The sequence below is a fragment of the Zingiber officinale genome, chromosome 5B, assembly GCF_018446385.1.
Source record: "Zingiber officinale cultivar Zhangliang chromosome 5B, Zo_v1.1, whole genome shotgun sequence".
Classification (NCBI taxonomy): Eukaryota; Viridiplantae; Streptophyta; class Magnoliopsida; order Zingiberales; family Zingiberaceae; genus Zingiber; species Zingiber officinale.
In genome coordinates this window covers 32,283,751-32,300,391 of record NC_055995.1, presented here as the reverse complement: position 1 = coordinate 32,300,391, position 16,641 = coordinate 32,283,751, and the positions used below count along the sequence as shown (strand labels likewise).

General features: G+C 35.9%; 1 pseudogene; it reads left to right on the top strand.

The window, feature by feature from the left end:
- Window positions 1–16,254, top strand: part of LOC121984330 — a 74,061-nt pseudogene extending 57,807 nt beyond the window's left edge.
- The last annotated feature ends 387 nt before the right edge of the window (window positions 16,255–16,641 follow it).

The window sequence follows — 16,641 nt, the reverse complement described above, 5'->3', positions numbered from 1 at the left end:
TTTAGTATGAAAACTTATAGCCCTTGCAACTTCGAGGAGAAGTTTATTTTTTCTTTCAGCCACTCCATTTTATTGAGTGTGAATACAAGAACTTTAACGAACAATTCCCTTCTCAGAAAAAAAATTCCCTAGTAATTGATTGAAATATTCTTTCCTATTATAACTACGAAAAATTTTAATCTGTGTTTGAAATTGTGTTTAAACCATATTATAAAAATTTATGAACACATTTCCAACATCAGATTTATTTTTCAAAAGAAATACCCAAGTCATTCTAGTATGATCATTTATAAATGTGATAAACCACCATTTTTTCAGACAATGTTACTATCCTAGAGGGACCCCAAACATCACTATGTATTAAAGTAAATAGTGCTCATTTTTTATATGGTTGTAATGGAAACATCGAGCGATGATGTTTAGCTAATTCACAAGATTCACATCTAAACGATGAAGGACTTTTATTTAAAAAATAACTTAGGCAACAATTGTCTTACATTTTGAAAGTTTGGACACCCTAAATGATAATGCCATAACATAATCTCACTATCATGAGAAGCATGGTTTAAAGTGCTGTGTCGAAATGGTTGAAACGTCTCGTTTCGCTCGGCGACCGGCACCGGCACGACCCCGACACCAGACCCACGACAGGTGCGACGTGTTGCGCGACCCCGTGGTCATAGCAGAGGGGCCGCTCGACCCTGCAACAGTAGCGGAGAGGTCGCATAACCCTTCCGCTGCGACTGTGGAGGCATCGTGCAATCCTGCGGTCACTGCAGAGGGGTCGCACAACCAACGCGGTCGCGTCGAAAGAGTCATGCAATTCCCGTGGCCATGGCTGGTCGCACAACCCTGCGACAGCACCGAACTCGTGCGGGCTCGCGTGTGGTGCCGGATTTCAGATTTTTTTTAATTAAACTTAGGTTAATTTTTTTAATCAACTCCTAGTTATGGAGGAGATAATCTAAAGAGACTTTATTAAACCCTAATAAAATTATCTAATTAATTTTATATTTCATTTATTTTAATTTAAAAATTATAATAAAATTTTTATTTATTTATTTTCATAGCTCTTTCTTTTTTAAAAGATTATTTTTTATCTTGTTTATTTTTTAAATATTTATGTTAAATATTTTTGTTTTTAATTAATATATTTTATATTTAAAAAATACCGAAACTATATCGGTACGGCACGATACGGTACCGAAATCGTATCGTTTCGGTCCAGGACCGAAATCTCTGCACAAGTCAAAATTTTAAACCTTGATGAGAAGCATAAATCGAGTTGAAATAGGTCTTGAGGTCTTGTTTGACTAAGGTTAATCCAGAATTTAAGATGTAGAGGCCATTGTCTTGTCTAGCATTGCCAATCATCTTCTCCAAGGCTAAATCCTGAAATTCAGAATGAGAGGACAAAAAAAATAGCACGGTAGTTAAGATCAAAGTTAAGTTTGCTGACGGATAACAAATTATATGATAAATGAGGTACATGCAAAACATTTCTAAGGACAAGGAAAGGAGAAACAACAACAGTTCCTTTCCCTGCGATAGTAGCAAAGGATCCATCAACAATTTTAACCTTTTTATTCCTTGTGCATGGTGTATATGAAGAGAAAAATTGTGATATGCCCGTCATATGGTCGGCGACACCTGAATCTAATATTCAGGAACTATTTGAGTTTGTGCTGGCAATAGAAGCTATAGGGAATATACCTGAGCTAGAGAGTAAGAGTTAGAATTTCCAATAGTGTGAGATTGAAGCATTTTATACAGGTGCTCTATTTGATCCTTTGTGAAATGAAGAGATTCAGAGGCTGATGATTGCTGTCCAGAATCAATACCATTTGTTTGAAGGGCTCGAACGCCTCCATTAGTAGCTTTAAAGCTGCTGCCTGACTTCCTTTTGTAATTTATTGGTTTGCCATGGCTTTTCTAGCATGTCTCTATAGTGTGCCATGACTTATGGCACCTTTCACACCAGAGTTTTGACTTATCGCCTTCAAAATTAGTCCCTTTAGTGACAAGGGCAGATCCCTCACTCTCCACTATCTTTGGTTCTTTAATTCCTTTTAGCATCACTTGATGTCGAGCCTCCTCTCGACGAACCTCCGAGAAAACTTCTCTAATGGTAGGCGGAGGTTTTCTGCCAAGTATATATCCCCGAACTTCATCAAGCTCATTTAAACTTGCCAAAAACACACACTCTACTTCTCTCTACCTTTTTTTATATCGAATACTGTCATTGGTGTTTTCCCATTCCTCTTCTTCAAATAAATCTAGTTCCTGCCATACAGTCATCATTTCATTGTAATAGGTAGTAACATCACAGTTTCTTGTTGCATTCCCCACATTTGAATATTTAATTCGAATAGTTGAAAATGATTCTCTATATCAGAGTAGGTTTCATGTACCGCTTCCCATACATCACGAGCTATTGGTAAGAACATGAAAGGCTTGCCAATGATCGGATCCATCGAGTTAATAAGCCAGGCTGTCACCAAAGAATTCTCCGAGTGCCATTGTTTGTATCTCAGATCACTCGAAGTTGGTGGCTTTATTTCTTCATTCAAATATTCGAGTTTCCATTTACCATCAATCACCAAGCGCACGGATTGAGCCCATTGAAGGTAATTTTTTCCATTGAATCTATGTATGGTGATTTGGTGGGAATCTGAGATATTTGAATTTGATCGGTTTCCTCCTTCCAAGGATGGTGCGCTGTTGCCGGTGGTTGAACCCAATAATTTTGAGTTTGCGCCGACCATAGCAGCTTTGAAATTTATGACCGAGAACTTGCTCTTTATGACCGAGAACTTGCTCTGATATCATGTAAATAATGCACCAAAAGAGAATGGAGGAGGAAGACTAAAATCTACTTCTTATTCATTGTAATTTAGATCTCAATACATAGTTAAATAGAAGAAAGATTACAAGGTAATATTCTAAAATAAGGAAATAGAATAAGAAAATATTCTAATCCTAATAATTACCAATAATTACCTTCCCAAATTTATTTCAATCAAATAAAACCATAACATATTTAATCTAATCAAATCATGCCTAATTTATTGACACAAACATAAGGAAGCAACAACTTGCAACAAGAAGAATGGGATGCTAGCTTTGTCTTGTGATTTTAGATCTGCATGATTATGGTTGAATGATGTGAGAAGCTCTGCAGGGAGTGGATGTGATGGAGGACTTGGTGGCTGTGAAGATGTCTAAGGCAAAGGCGTGGAGGTGGTAGATAGGTGGAATATTTTACCTATTCCAGCAGTGGATGAGTAGTTGGTGAAGAGAAGGTGATGGATAACTGGATGTGCAAAAGATGAAGATTTTGTGGAAGATGGAATATCGAACACCAAAAAGGAATTTAACTCTGATACAAAATTGATGCAGCACCAAACCAAAACTCACACAAAAAATTCAAACGAAATGAATAAAGAACAAAAATAACTATCTCACACAAAGAACAAGAGATTTGACACGATCAATGAGGGGAAATTTTATTAACTGAAGATGATCAATACATAAAGACAACACCACTTTTTGTAGACTTAACTCTTAACTAAATTAAGAAGGAATAATACATATTAGGAAGACAATAATTCAATTAAACTACTATCAAATTAAAAGATACCAGCTTCTTGACGTCAAAATAAAATAATAAATTACAATTTAAAGTAAAAATTCCAAATTGAAATCATTGCCTTTTTTTTTTTTGCATCAGTGTGCCCATCAATACAACAATCAGTTCAATATTCATTTTCCCTAATCTAATAGTACATGTATGATTTGGACCACTATGAGAACATTATGTTGGAGATATCAGTTAGTTATCATATGTAATTGTAGTTTTATTTTGACTTGATTCGATAAACCAGTTCATATAGCTGGGCTTTGAGAAACTGCGCATTCTTTTCCCTTTGTCTGTTTGGACAGTGAAACGTGTATAGTTCTTAGGTTCCTAGGGTTGATCATTCTCTGACATTTCTGTAGTTATTTCTTTCAGTCTTTAGGTGTATATGTTAAGTTCTAATATGTTTCCTTATTATTTATTAGAGGAATCAATCTATAATGCTTCACTATGTCACACCATTAATTTATAGGAAATGCCATTAAGTTTGACCTGAATGATATTGGCAGGTTTTATCAAGGAGAATATTGTTGATGTTTACAGAACTATTAGGTAAAATTTTGATTACTACTTCACAACTTTATTTTATTTCCTCACTATAAGATACTGACAATCTGAAGGATAATTTGTTTTAAAACAATTCAGCAAGTTTGTATTGGAAATAATTTGCAGTGTTTCTCTTATTGGTTTGCAATTCCTCTCATTGAATACTGTGGATCAAACACTAATTTTACCCTTAACAACTGAGATGATTGATGAGGAAGAGCATGGATCTCAGCAAAAAAAGTTGGGAGACTTTCCAAATGCATCTATTTTAGCATGTGAAGAGTTCTTGGAGGTAATCTTTTTTCCTTCCAAAATGAGATTTCTACTTTGGTTATATATAGGCAAAAAGTTAGAACCTATCTATTCTTTTAGAAATTAGTAAATTATTAGTGGATTTGTCAGATATATGGCCTGGCTGGTGTCATGGTGCCTATTGACTGGGATATATTTGTCATCACAGCATGCTTTAACTCTTATTTAGAATCAGATACATCATCTTGTATGTTCTTGAATTCTATTTAAATCTGCATTGCCAATAATGATTCTCTCTAAGAAAATTTTAGTCACTCTTGGACGTCTTTGAACTCAAAACATTTGCAGCTTCTTTATTTGGCAGCATACCAGTGCATTAGAATGCACATTATATATAATATATTCACAATTTCAAAACTGTAGGATTGTTGATTTCGCACTTTCCTGTTTACTCCAATAGTACAGTAAATATCAAGTTCTGGTTTGTTACCTCATTAATGTCAAGTCAAGCCATTTTTTATTTCAACAGGTTGAAGCAAAGTTGTTCTCCATGCTCTTAGATGTCAGATTCAGTCTTGCAAAAGGAGATGGAATTGCTCCGTAAGTTAACTAGTTGATGACTTCTGTTGTAACTCTATTTCACATGTGATGTTATTGGACTTTTCACAAACTCTTGCTTATACAATAGGTATGCTATATGTGGTGATGAGACAATTAAAAGATTGACAAAATTAAGGCCTCAAACCAGAGCAAGGTTGGCAAACATTGACGGTGTCAACCAGGTTGATTGACTATTTCTCCCTGAGAAATATATCTCAAGGACTGAATTTTTGTGTTATTGTATCATTTTTTAGAATTTCATGATAGCTTTCAAGAAGAAAATAAACATCCTCATTCATAAATTAATTCCCTGAAATAAAATCAAAACTCAGTCATACCTTGTCCTGTATGCATCAATTTATACGATGTTCCTACTCGCCAAAAAAAATCTATGGTTGCTTCTTATGACATATTTAACAAGCGTACACGTGGATAAAAAGATTCTTAGTCTCAAGATTGCATTTGGATCATTGAAGGATGAACTCAACATGCCAATGAAATAAAAATCAATTTTTTTTTTCATAAATTGATAGTGAAATCTCTGGTTGTTTTTTGTGGTATGTTTAACAAGTATTATATTTACAAAAGGATTCTTTCCAACACAAGATTTACATTTGGACCACAAAAGGATGAAACCAAACACGTCTGAAATAATTTGGCACATGATTTACATCAGAAGTCTTCTTCCATTATTTTCAATTTTAGCATACTTAGGGTTTCCAACATAAGCGTCCGCACAAGTTAAAAGTTTTTGGAAGTGTGATGCTAATCTGCTGGTTTCATGTGGCTTGGGAGCATTTTGACCATAGTATATCTTCACTAGCAGACCTTGTATTTGCTTGTGTTGTGGATGCCTGATTGTGCCAATACCATGTTAGCTGGGTATCCTACGTACAAATCAGAGGCGTCATTCTGTCATTCAGTTTCAGAGTAAAAGATATATAATTCTATATGCTTAGAAGATATTGAATTCTTCTTCTGGCAAGTTCACAAGCCAATTGGTGTGACTTTTCCCTTGCAGCGAGATGCTTGTTAGCCATTGTCACTATAATAATCTTAGACTGTTGTCTTTGAAAGGAAGATTGACGAGTTAATTCTCCTGAGAATGATTTGACCTTTCAATTAAATTTAGCAAAATGTGCACATTATGAAAACTTCAAGATGTTAGTAGTTATATTCATGCATGCCAGTTAATACCTAAAGCATCAAGAATGTTTTCCGTTTTTGCATACATTTCTTCTAGGACATCTAATTCTAGTTTCCATCTAGCATTTTCTAACCAGGTATGGTGATGAGTTTATTAGTCAAATCATTAAGTTGTCACAAGAACTGGGCCTCCAAACCCATTGTGAAGGAACTCCTCAAATTCAAGCCACTATGGCCAAAAGGATCAACACAAATATGGAGAAAAAGTTGACTCCAGCCGTAGCTGATGCATGGAAAATGTGGCAGCAGAATGGAATGTCATTTTCTGAAGTTGCTGTAAAATTTTCAATTCTTACTATTTTAATGATGTTTTTCCTCCATGAATGGAATATAATCCTTAATTATTTTTCAGGAATTGGCAAGGAAATCAGGTCCTGTAAAACAGACGACAGTTATTTCATATATCCTTGTTGCGGCTAAGAGTGGATGTGAACTTAATTGGCCTCGGTTCTGTAAGGAAACAGGACTAACACTTGAGATTGTCTCTCAAATTCGCTGTGCTATCAAAAAAATTGGTGCCAGAGATAGGTTAAAGCCCATCAAAGAGGAACTACCTGAAAGTGTGAGGACTTAATCTTTACATATAAAATTTACATATTCTTGATGTTTCTTATAGTTATTAGAGTTATTATGTGTTGCATAGTGGATTTAGTCTCACATTAATATTTTAGGTTTAGAGGTTTAGAGTTTATGTTAAGTCCTACTTACAATAACAATCAATATAGTTTAATCCCATCCCATTTAGCATGGTATTATAGCCATCTCTTCTAGATTAAGATTTCAAGAATGTTCCCTCAAGGGATAGGCTGTCCATTTCAATGAGATGGCAGTGATCTTCTTTCATCCATGCCTTCTCTTTTCAAAGTCCAAGGCAGCCCACCCTTATCTTGCTCACTGAAACATTTTATTTTTCTTGATATCAACTTACTCCTCTCTAACACCATCATGCAGTTTTTACTTTTTCTGAACAGCACTGTGCATCATGGTGAGCTCTCATGCCACACACTTTATACCTATGATACAATCTCAAAGGAGAATTATTCAAATTATTCCTTCAACCTATAATATTATATATGTTTTTTTAGAATGTTATTTAATTGAAGGGGTGCCTTAATACAATGGTAAAGTTACTATCATGTGACTTTCGTGCATCGGATTGCCTTTTAGAATGTTATTTAATTTGAATAATAAAATTTTCATTTTATTTAGCATAAGAAATAGTTATAGAATTAGTCGTTCGAATTATTGACAAGGCATATTCTAGATGTCTATAAATAAATATGTAACCTTTTGGCTAAGAAGAGTAATAAATCAATGTGTTAAGTCTTTATGAATTAAGAGCCGTTTGGCTATTAGAGGATGATTTCCTTGACCTCAAAGTGATCATTCCTTTCCCCTTTTCTATGATTTCCTATGAGATAGGATGTGAATTTTTATCAACTTGGTATTGATGAGTGATTCTTCACCACTGTCAGTTATCCTTGCATTGTAATCCCTCCACCACCACCGCTACTACCACCCCTGGAACGATCATTATTATCTTATAACACTATTAGCTGTATATATCTGTATATATTAGCTAATATATTTGTCAATTAACTAGCTATCAATTACCTGAATTATAGTTTCTAAGATAGATTCTTTCTTAAGATAGATTCCTAGTTTTGTATATAAATATGCCTAACTCTTCAATAAAGAGCATGCATTCTTTTTATGTCAAATAACATGGTATCATAACATTAGAGATTTGAAATTTGGGTTCCATCCTTGGCACTGCTATCGTCTCGTTTTACCTTGTCCATGTGCGCCAAAGCTGGCCACCGCTGCCCCTTCTTCCCTTGTTCATCGACACATCCCGCAAACCCCCTCATGTTCTCTTCAGATGCCTGTGCACCAATCAGACGACCTTTTGGGCGCCTTAGGCCAATCGCGACCTCGGCGTATCCGCAAATTTCTTGGTTGGCTGTTGTTGGGGTTCAATCTAACTCCCACATTGGAAAGATTTGGGATTAAAAGGATGCATGATATCTCCATTGGCATGAGACCTTTTTGGGGAGAGCCAAAGCAAAGCCATGAGGGCCTAGGCCCAAAGTGGACAATATCATGTGTGGATATATGTGAACATCCGTTGGGCACAACAAATGGTATCAGAGCTATGGTCCAGACCCGATGCAATGTGGGATGACCTTGAACAAAGTTGAGGGTAGGCCCGGAGTAGGTCAGGGTGATCGGATGCTTGTGAGGAGGCGAGTAGGTCAAGGTGACTGGATGCTCGCAGAGAGGCCCGGAGTAGGTCAAGAGTGACCGGATACGGATACTCGCGGAGAGGACCAGAGCAGGGTGATTGGATGCTCGTGGGGAGACTCAGACTATGAGAGTAATTGTGGTCCTTTGTTTAAGGGGAGGATTGTTGTGGTTCAATCTAAGTCCTATATTGAAAAGATTTGGTAAAGATCATGATTTTAAAAAGGATATAGGATATCTCCATTGGCATGAGACCTTTTGGGGAGAGCTTAGAGCAAAGTCATGAGGGCCTAGATCCAAAGTGGATAATATCATGCCATTGTGGAGATATGTGGACATCCTTTTGTACAACAAATGGTATCAGAGCCATGGTTCAGACTCGATGCAATGTGGGGTGACCCTTGAACAAAGTTGAGGGTGGACCCGAAGTAGATCAGAGTGACCGGATGCTTGCGAGGAGACCCGGAGTAAGTCAGGATGACTGAATGCTCGCGAGGAGGATCGAAGTAGGTCAGGGTGATTGGATGTTCGCGGAGAACTCGGAGTAGGTCAAAGTGACCAGATGTTTGCGGGGAGGCTTGGAGCAGGTCAGGGTGATCGGATACTTGCGGGGAGACAAGTAGGTCAGGGTGATTGGAGGCCCGAAGAAGGTCAGGATGATCGGATACTCGCGAATAGGCCTGAAGCAGGTCAAGATTGATCGAATCCAGCTGTTTGCAAGGAGGCCTAGAACAGGTCAGGGTGACTGAATGCTCACGGGGGCCAGACCATGAGAGTAATGGTGGTCCTTCGTTTGAGGGGAGGATTGTTGGGGTTCAATCTAAGTCCCACATTGAAAAGATTTGAGAAAGATCATGGGTTTAAAAGGATGCATGATATTTCCATTGGCATGAGACCTTTTGGGGAGTGCCCAAGAGCAAAGCCATGAGAGTCTAGGCCTAAAGTGGACAATATCATGCTATTGTGGAGATATGTGAATATCCTTTGGGCACAACAACTACTTCATCGACTTAATGCGCTCCACCGAGCTATTACACAAGGTGCTCGCTAATGTCTGCCTTCCACCTCATCGAACATCCCCTCGGGAAGAATGTCTTCAGCGTGCACAACCTCAACCTCTTTGACAAGATCACAACATCCTCGCCTACGACTCCAGTGAGCAACAGTCGTCACTTCCCTCCCTAGATGCAGTTTCTCTGTGTGTGGAGCAGCCACCATCGTTGCCTCCCTGACCATAAACATCTTGTTCTTCCTTCGAAATCTTCTCTTATGGGACTTCCTTTGGAATAAAGTCTTATGGCTGAGAATAAGTCTTTTATTATGATAGATGTGGTGCCTGTGATGTCTAATATCACGGAGTATAAGCTAAATGATTCGAACTATTTGAATTAGAGTAAGACTGTTTGTTTTTATCTATGGAGTATTGATAAAGATGATCATTTGATTGATAATCCTCGTAAAGATGATTCGAAGCAGACATGACTTAGAAAGGATGCTCGCTTGTTCCTTTAGATTTGAAATTATATTGATAGTAAGGTAATTGGTTTGATTGAATTTGTTAAATAACTAATAGATTATTTGAAATTTTTATGATTTGCCAAGTCTTTTACCGTGTGGAAAAACAAGAGATCAATTATTTTATGGCGTTCAAGAAGACATATGAGGAGCTTAATATGTTGCTGCCCTTTAGCCCTGATGTGAAGATTAAACAATGCCAACCGGAGCAGACGACTATCATGAGCTTCCTCGCTGGCCTATCTCTTGACTTTGAGTGTGCTAAGTCATAAGCTCTCTTTAGTTCTGAGGTGTCTTGTTTTTACAAGATGTCTTTAGTCATGTCTCCATATAGAAAGTACTACACTTGTTCTACTTAGTGGTGCTTTGGTAAGTCGCAATACTAATTATGTGCCTGAAAGATCAACTAGTCATAGTGGAAACAAAGGAGGTGGCTCATAGGACTTTCAAACTCGAACGCCAAATTCTAGTAGTATTGTGTGCAATTATTGTCGTAAGCTAGGCCATACAGTTTGAGTATAGAAAGCTCCGATACAAAAATTTTCAAAAACACTTAGCTTATATTGCGTTCACTAATGATGCCTCTGATATATCAATTTTTATGAATTTGCCAAGTTCTCACAATATTTGGAATCACTCAAGTCTTCATTTTCCTCTGTCACTGTTATTGTTGAGTCAGGTAAACACAACACATGTCTTATTTTCTCATCTTCCAAATGGGCCATTGATTATGGTGTCATGGATCATATAACAAGTAATTCTAGTTTCTTTTCTAATTTTAGTCCAAAGTTAGCACTTCTACTGTTATTTTAGCTAATGAGTCTATCTTGTGTTCATAGATATGACACTATCAATACAATCCCTTTGCTTCCTCTGTTCTCCGTCTAACATTTACCTAATTTATCCTTTAATTTGCAACTAACTCATAATCTTAACTATTGCATCTAATTTTTTTCCTTATCATTGTTTATTTTAGAATCTTTTGACGAAGAAGATTATTGGTAAAGGATGCGAGTCTTAAGACCTCTACATTCATAAAACAAATACGTTTGATTTATCAAGTTCAATAACTAATCAAACAAGTAAAAATTTTAAACAATCAAACAAGCTTGAATTGAGAGCTCGATAACATCTAAACGAACCACGTTCGAACCAAACTTAAGTCAAGCTTGAATTGAGAACTCGATGTCATCAAAATAAACCAAGCTCAAGCCAAGCTTCAAACAAGCTCAAGCTCATAAAAAATAAACCAAGCCAAACTTGAACAATCATTTCAAAGGTTTGGTTCATTTTAAACTCGGTTCAACTTAGCTCGGTTACCTTATCAAACCCCAAACTTCGACTTGGCTCAGCTTGTTTACAGCCCTATTAATATTTCACCCAAAATGGTATGGCAGAATGTAAAAACAAATGTCTTCTTGAAATTGCACAAGCTTTTTTATTTCAAATGAATGTTCACAAACTTTTTTTGGCTGATCCATTTTCCACCGTATGTTTTCTCATTAATCGCATGTCATCCTCTATTCTTCACGGTGAGATCCCTTACAAAATCCTTTTCCTATTGACCCTAGGATATTTGGTAGCATTTGTTTTGTTCGGGATGTTCGTTCGCATGTCACTAAATTAGATTCTAAGTCTTTGAAGTGTATTTTCTTGATTATTCTCGTCTTCAGAAAGGTTATAGGTGTTATTGTCTCAGTATTAACAAATATCTTGTCTCAATCGATGTTATTTTCACGGAAGACATACCTTATTTCCCGTCCTCACCTATTCTAATTCGTTAAAGAGAGGATGATGATTTGTTGGTGTATTCTATCACATCCTCCGTACTCGTCTCGAAACCAGCTCATATCAAGCCTCCTATTATTCAAGCCTATTCCAGGCGTCAACCTTTTCATTTATGTCCTGCACTTACTCCTTTGTCATCAGATCTAGTTCCGAGCGATGATCTTCCTATTACGTTACGCAAAGGTAAATGGCAGTGTACTTATCCTATTTCTTTTGTTTCTTATAACAGCTTGTTGTCTTCCTCTTGTTATTTTATTATTTCACTTAACTCGATCTCTATTCCTAAAACTATCTGTGAGGCCATATCTCATCTTGATGGGAAAGAAGCAATGATAGAGGAGATGAATGCTTTAGATGACAATGACACTTGAGACTTGGTCATCTACCTTCAGGGAAACAGGTTATAGGATGCAAATTAGTATTCATAGTCAATCTGGATGGGTCAGTTGCCAGATTGAAAGTCCGTCTTATCGCTAAGGGTTATGCTCAGACCTATGGTATCCATTATTCTAACATTTTTTCTCCTGTTGCAAAATTGATATTTGTTCGATTGTTTATTTCAATGGTCGCTACTAATCATTGGCTTTTACATCAATTTTATATCAAGAATGCTTTTCTTCACGGTGATCTTTAGGATGAGATGTATATGCAGCAACCTTTTGGTTTTGTTGCTCAAGGAGTCAGAGCGAGTTTGTCGTCTTTGAAAATCTTTGTATGGTTTGAAATAGAGTCCTTGTGCTTGGTTTGAAAAATTTGGTATGATGAAAAGTCTGATCATTCTATGTTCGACAAGAATTTAGGAGCTGTGTTATTCTGTTAATTATGTATGTGGATGATATTATTATCACTGGAAGTAATACTATAGGAATCTCATCTCTTAAATCTTTCATTCATACTCAGTTTCACATAAAGGACTTGGGGGTGCTAAAGTATTTCTTAGGTGTTTGAAAAAGGTATATTTTTATCTTAGAGAAAATATGTCCTCTACCTATTAACTGAGACATGAAAATTGGGGGCAAAGTTTTGTAGTGCTCCAATGACTCAGAACATGCACCTCGCAGGAGATAGGGAACTATTTGATAATCTTGAGGCATCGAAGGATGATTGGGAAGTTATTTATCTTATCGTGACTTGTTCAGATATTGCATATTCAATTAGTGTTACCAATCAGTTTATGTCATCTCCAATAGTTCATCATTGGGTAGCGTTAGAGCAAATTTTGTATTACTTGAAAGGAGCACCCAGACGGGGTATTGTATATGTAAATCATGGGCACACTTTTATTGAATGTTTTTCAGATGTAGATTGGGTAGGTTCTAAAATGGATAGAAGATCTACTTCAGGTTATTATATCTTTGTTGGAGGACATTTAATCTCATGAAAAAGTAAGAAGTAAAATTTTGTATCATGATCTAGAGTCAGAATATAGGGTATGACATAGTTTATGTGCGAGATAATGTGGATATATCAACTCTTGGCGTAAGTAGGACTTAAAATTTCAATACTAGTAAAACTGTGATGTGATAATCAAGTTGCTCTTCATATTGCATCAAATCTTGTGCTTCATAAGTAAACATAGCACATTGAAATTGATTATTGTTTTGTTCGTGAGAAAATTCAACAAAACTTGATTTCTATATACATGTGAAAATTGGAGAACTAGGGGGCATCTTCATAAAAGCTTTAAATGAGGTTCCGATTGATTATTTTTGTAACAAGTTGGGTATGATAAATATCTATGCTCCAACTTGAGGGGGAGTATTAGCTATATATTTTAGCTAATATAGTTGTCAATTAGCTAGCTATTAATTAACTTGATTATAGTTTTTTAAGATAGATTCTTTCTTAAGATAGATTCCTAATTTTGTATATAAATATTCCTCATTTTTCAATAAAAGAGCATGTATTCTTTTTATCTCAAATAACAAACATATCCATTATATCCAACATAAGAAAAATTACTAGCATCAAGATTTCACATATCTACAAATTAAAGATCTTATCAAACATAAGAAAAATGTTTATATTGGAGAAATAGAGATCCTACTAAATGAGTTTCAAAAGATAAAAGATCTTTTCTTGTACATGGCACGCTAGATGACTCGAAGTTGGAGATAGCTTCTCTCCATCTAGATGGGAAGATATTATGATGGTATCGATTATTTGATTCATGCTGTGGACCCGCAACATGGGAGAAGTTTGTAGTTGATCTTCTCATATATTTCATCCCTCGAGATTATGAGAATGCAAATAAGGATTTGTCTGGAATTCAAACTACTACAATCACTTTCTTCAACTTTTTAACTAAACTCGAGGTTGGTGAGAGCAAGAATTGTTGAACACTTTTATTAAAGATTTCATCCAACATCCAAAAGGAGATTAAGATGTACTAGTTGCATTATTCTTTGCATGATTGCATTAAAAGCTCTTTGAAGAATAATGGAGAAATACTTAAGTTAAGAATAATCCATTGTCTAACATGATTCATTATAATACAAGTTTGAAGTAGAATTGGGGGAAAAAATACTAGTGGAAAATAGAGAAACGAACAAGATATTGACAATCCATATGAGGATCTAAACCATTGATAATGATTAGAAGAATTTATCTGTCACGATCATCACAATACCTATATTTGAAGCCACCGCATTAAAGTCTTTGTGAGCTTCTTTCATCTACAACAATTTCTACTTTCATCATTCAAGAGAACAAAGCAACAATAGTAATTTCCTTGGAGTGACACATTAGAACTCATTTCTACTTAAAGGAAGAATCATAGAGGTGTACTTGTCGATCATAACTTTATGTCTCAGTCGATCCACAATAAGAGCAGATTTCATGCAAGTTATTAAAAGAAAAAGAAAAAGAAGAAAAAAAACAGATCACCCTTGAGGACAAGGTCTTTTTGAAGGATGGTGGAATGATACTACTAAAAAGAGAATTATTGAAATCACTTCTTTAATCAATAACTATTAACTTTTATTATCTTTAGAATAAGCATTTAATTAGAATAAATAAATTACTTTATTTTATTTTGAATAAGAGATAGTTATTCAAATAGTTTTTATAATTATTAACAAGGCACATTTTAGATGCCTATAAATAGATATGCAGTCTTTTGGCAATGAAAAAGTAATAAATTAATGATTTAATTCTATATGAATCAGGAACCTTTTGTGTATTGAAGGACTATTCCCTCCAAGTGATCATTTCCCTTCCCCTTTTCTTTGATTTCCTACAACATAGGGTGAGTTCCTCTCAGCCTGATCCACCTCTATGGCACATCTCATCTGTTCTAGGCACACCTGTTCTGTGCTGTTTCATCCTACTTTGTCATCATTGTAGAAAGCCTACTTCCCTGCAGCAGGTCTAGATCTACCCACAGTAGCAATTCCAGTAGAATTCTAACCTACCACAGCCTGTGACAAGCAATATGATGAAAGGCCCTCCAAATCATGTCTAGCATCTAAAAGATGGTTTAAGACATTTAGTCTGCAGCGAAAGCTTGATATTACAAAACTAATAATAATAGAACAAACATGTATTTTTTGTGTTTCTGCTTAAGAAGTCTGTGCTTAACCATTTGAACATGCAGGTAACCTATGATAACATCAAAGCCTTTTTAACAATGGAAGAGCTTGGCTTGTCAGCGGAAGAAATGTCAGGCTATGACACCAGAACTGATGTTCCTAACAAGAAAATGGAATCATCATTAAACATCAACCTAGCAATCACCATTAGAGATAGAGCAGAACCTTATTGTTCTATGAGTGCCGCTGCAATGGCCTCTGCTCCTGTCTCACCATGTCATAGTACAACAAATACAAAGCAATCCAGGGCTGAGGACTCTCTTCACCTAGAATACTACTCTCCAAAGAAGTTGCAAAAAGTTTGTGAGAACTGGGAAAACTTTGGCAGTGATTTAGTGGCAACAAAAACTGCTGTCCTGCAGTGGATCATGGAGCACGACAAGGTTGGTCTATTTTTCTTCCATTTCAAAATTATCATGTTTGGTTGTCTGAAGAGTAAAGAAACATGTCCTGTCATGGGAGCATAAATTTTCTGCAGGTTGGATTAGAGGATATTGTGAAACAATTCAAAGGATCCAAGGAGGAAAGTGTACTTGATCTATTGGCCTGCCTTGAATGTGAATTTCTGATATTCAAGAAAAATGGTCTGTTCCAAGCTATGTGAATATTACAATTATGAAATCTTGGAATCTTTTGATACCCTTTTTGTTCTGAGGATGTATAAAGGTATGGTGCTTTCTACATGCAACCAGTTAGATATGAAGACTGAAGGCCTGCAAAATTGATTGCCACTGGGCATTGGATTGTTAAAAGATAGTTGGATGTAGAATCTACTGTAGAAATGGATTGTCAAAAATTTTGTTAATCCTCTTTTTTTTTTTTATCCAAAGAATGTTGTAGTTTTACAATCAAGAGTAGGATTTGTTTAAGAGTTCATTAGTTCTCGCATGATATCTGCTAGGTTCATATAATAACTTAAAAGAGGATAAATTTCCTTTTTTTTTAATCATCTTACTGAGTTTGTTTGATATGGTGGGTTCAATGTTAACCGTTGAGAAAGTAGATGACTAAAGAGAAAAATTGTTTGTTGATTTTTTTATGCTAAGAATACATTTTTCTTTTTTCCTTTAAGGGGTTAATATTATGCACATTATCTTTTCACCCCACTAGGGTGTTCATGCCCACTTTTTTTTTTTTTGACATTTTGGTTAAACTTAAGGTGATTAATTAAGGTTTGGATTATTCATTGAGATTATGTCATGTTCAAAGATACCCAGTAAGTTCTTTGGAGATGAGTTTCAGTGCTATTTTATTTCTCTGCCG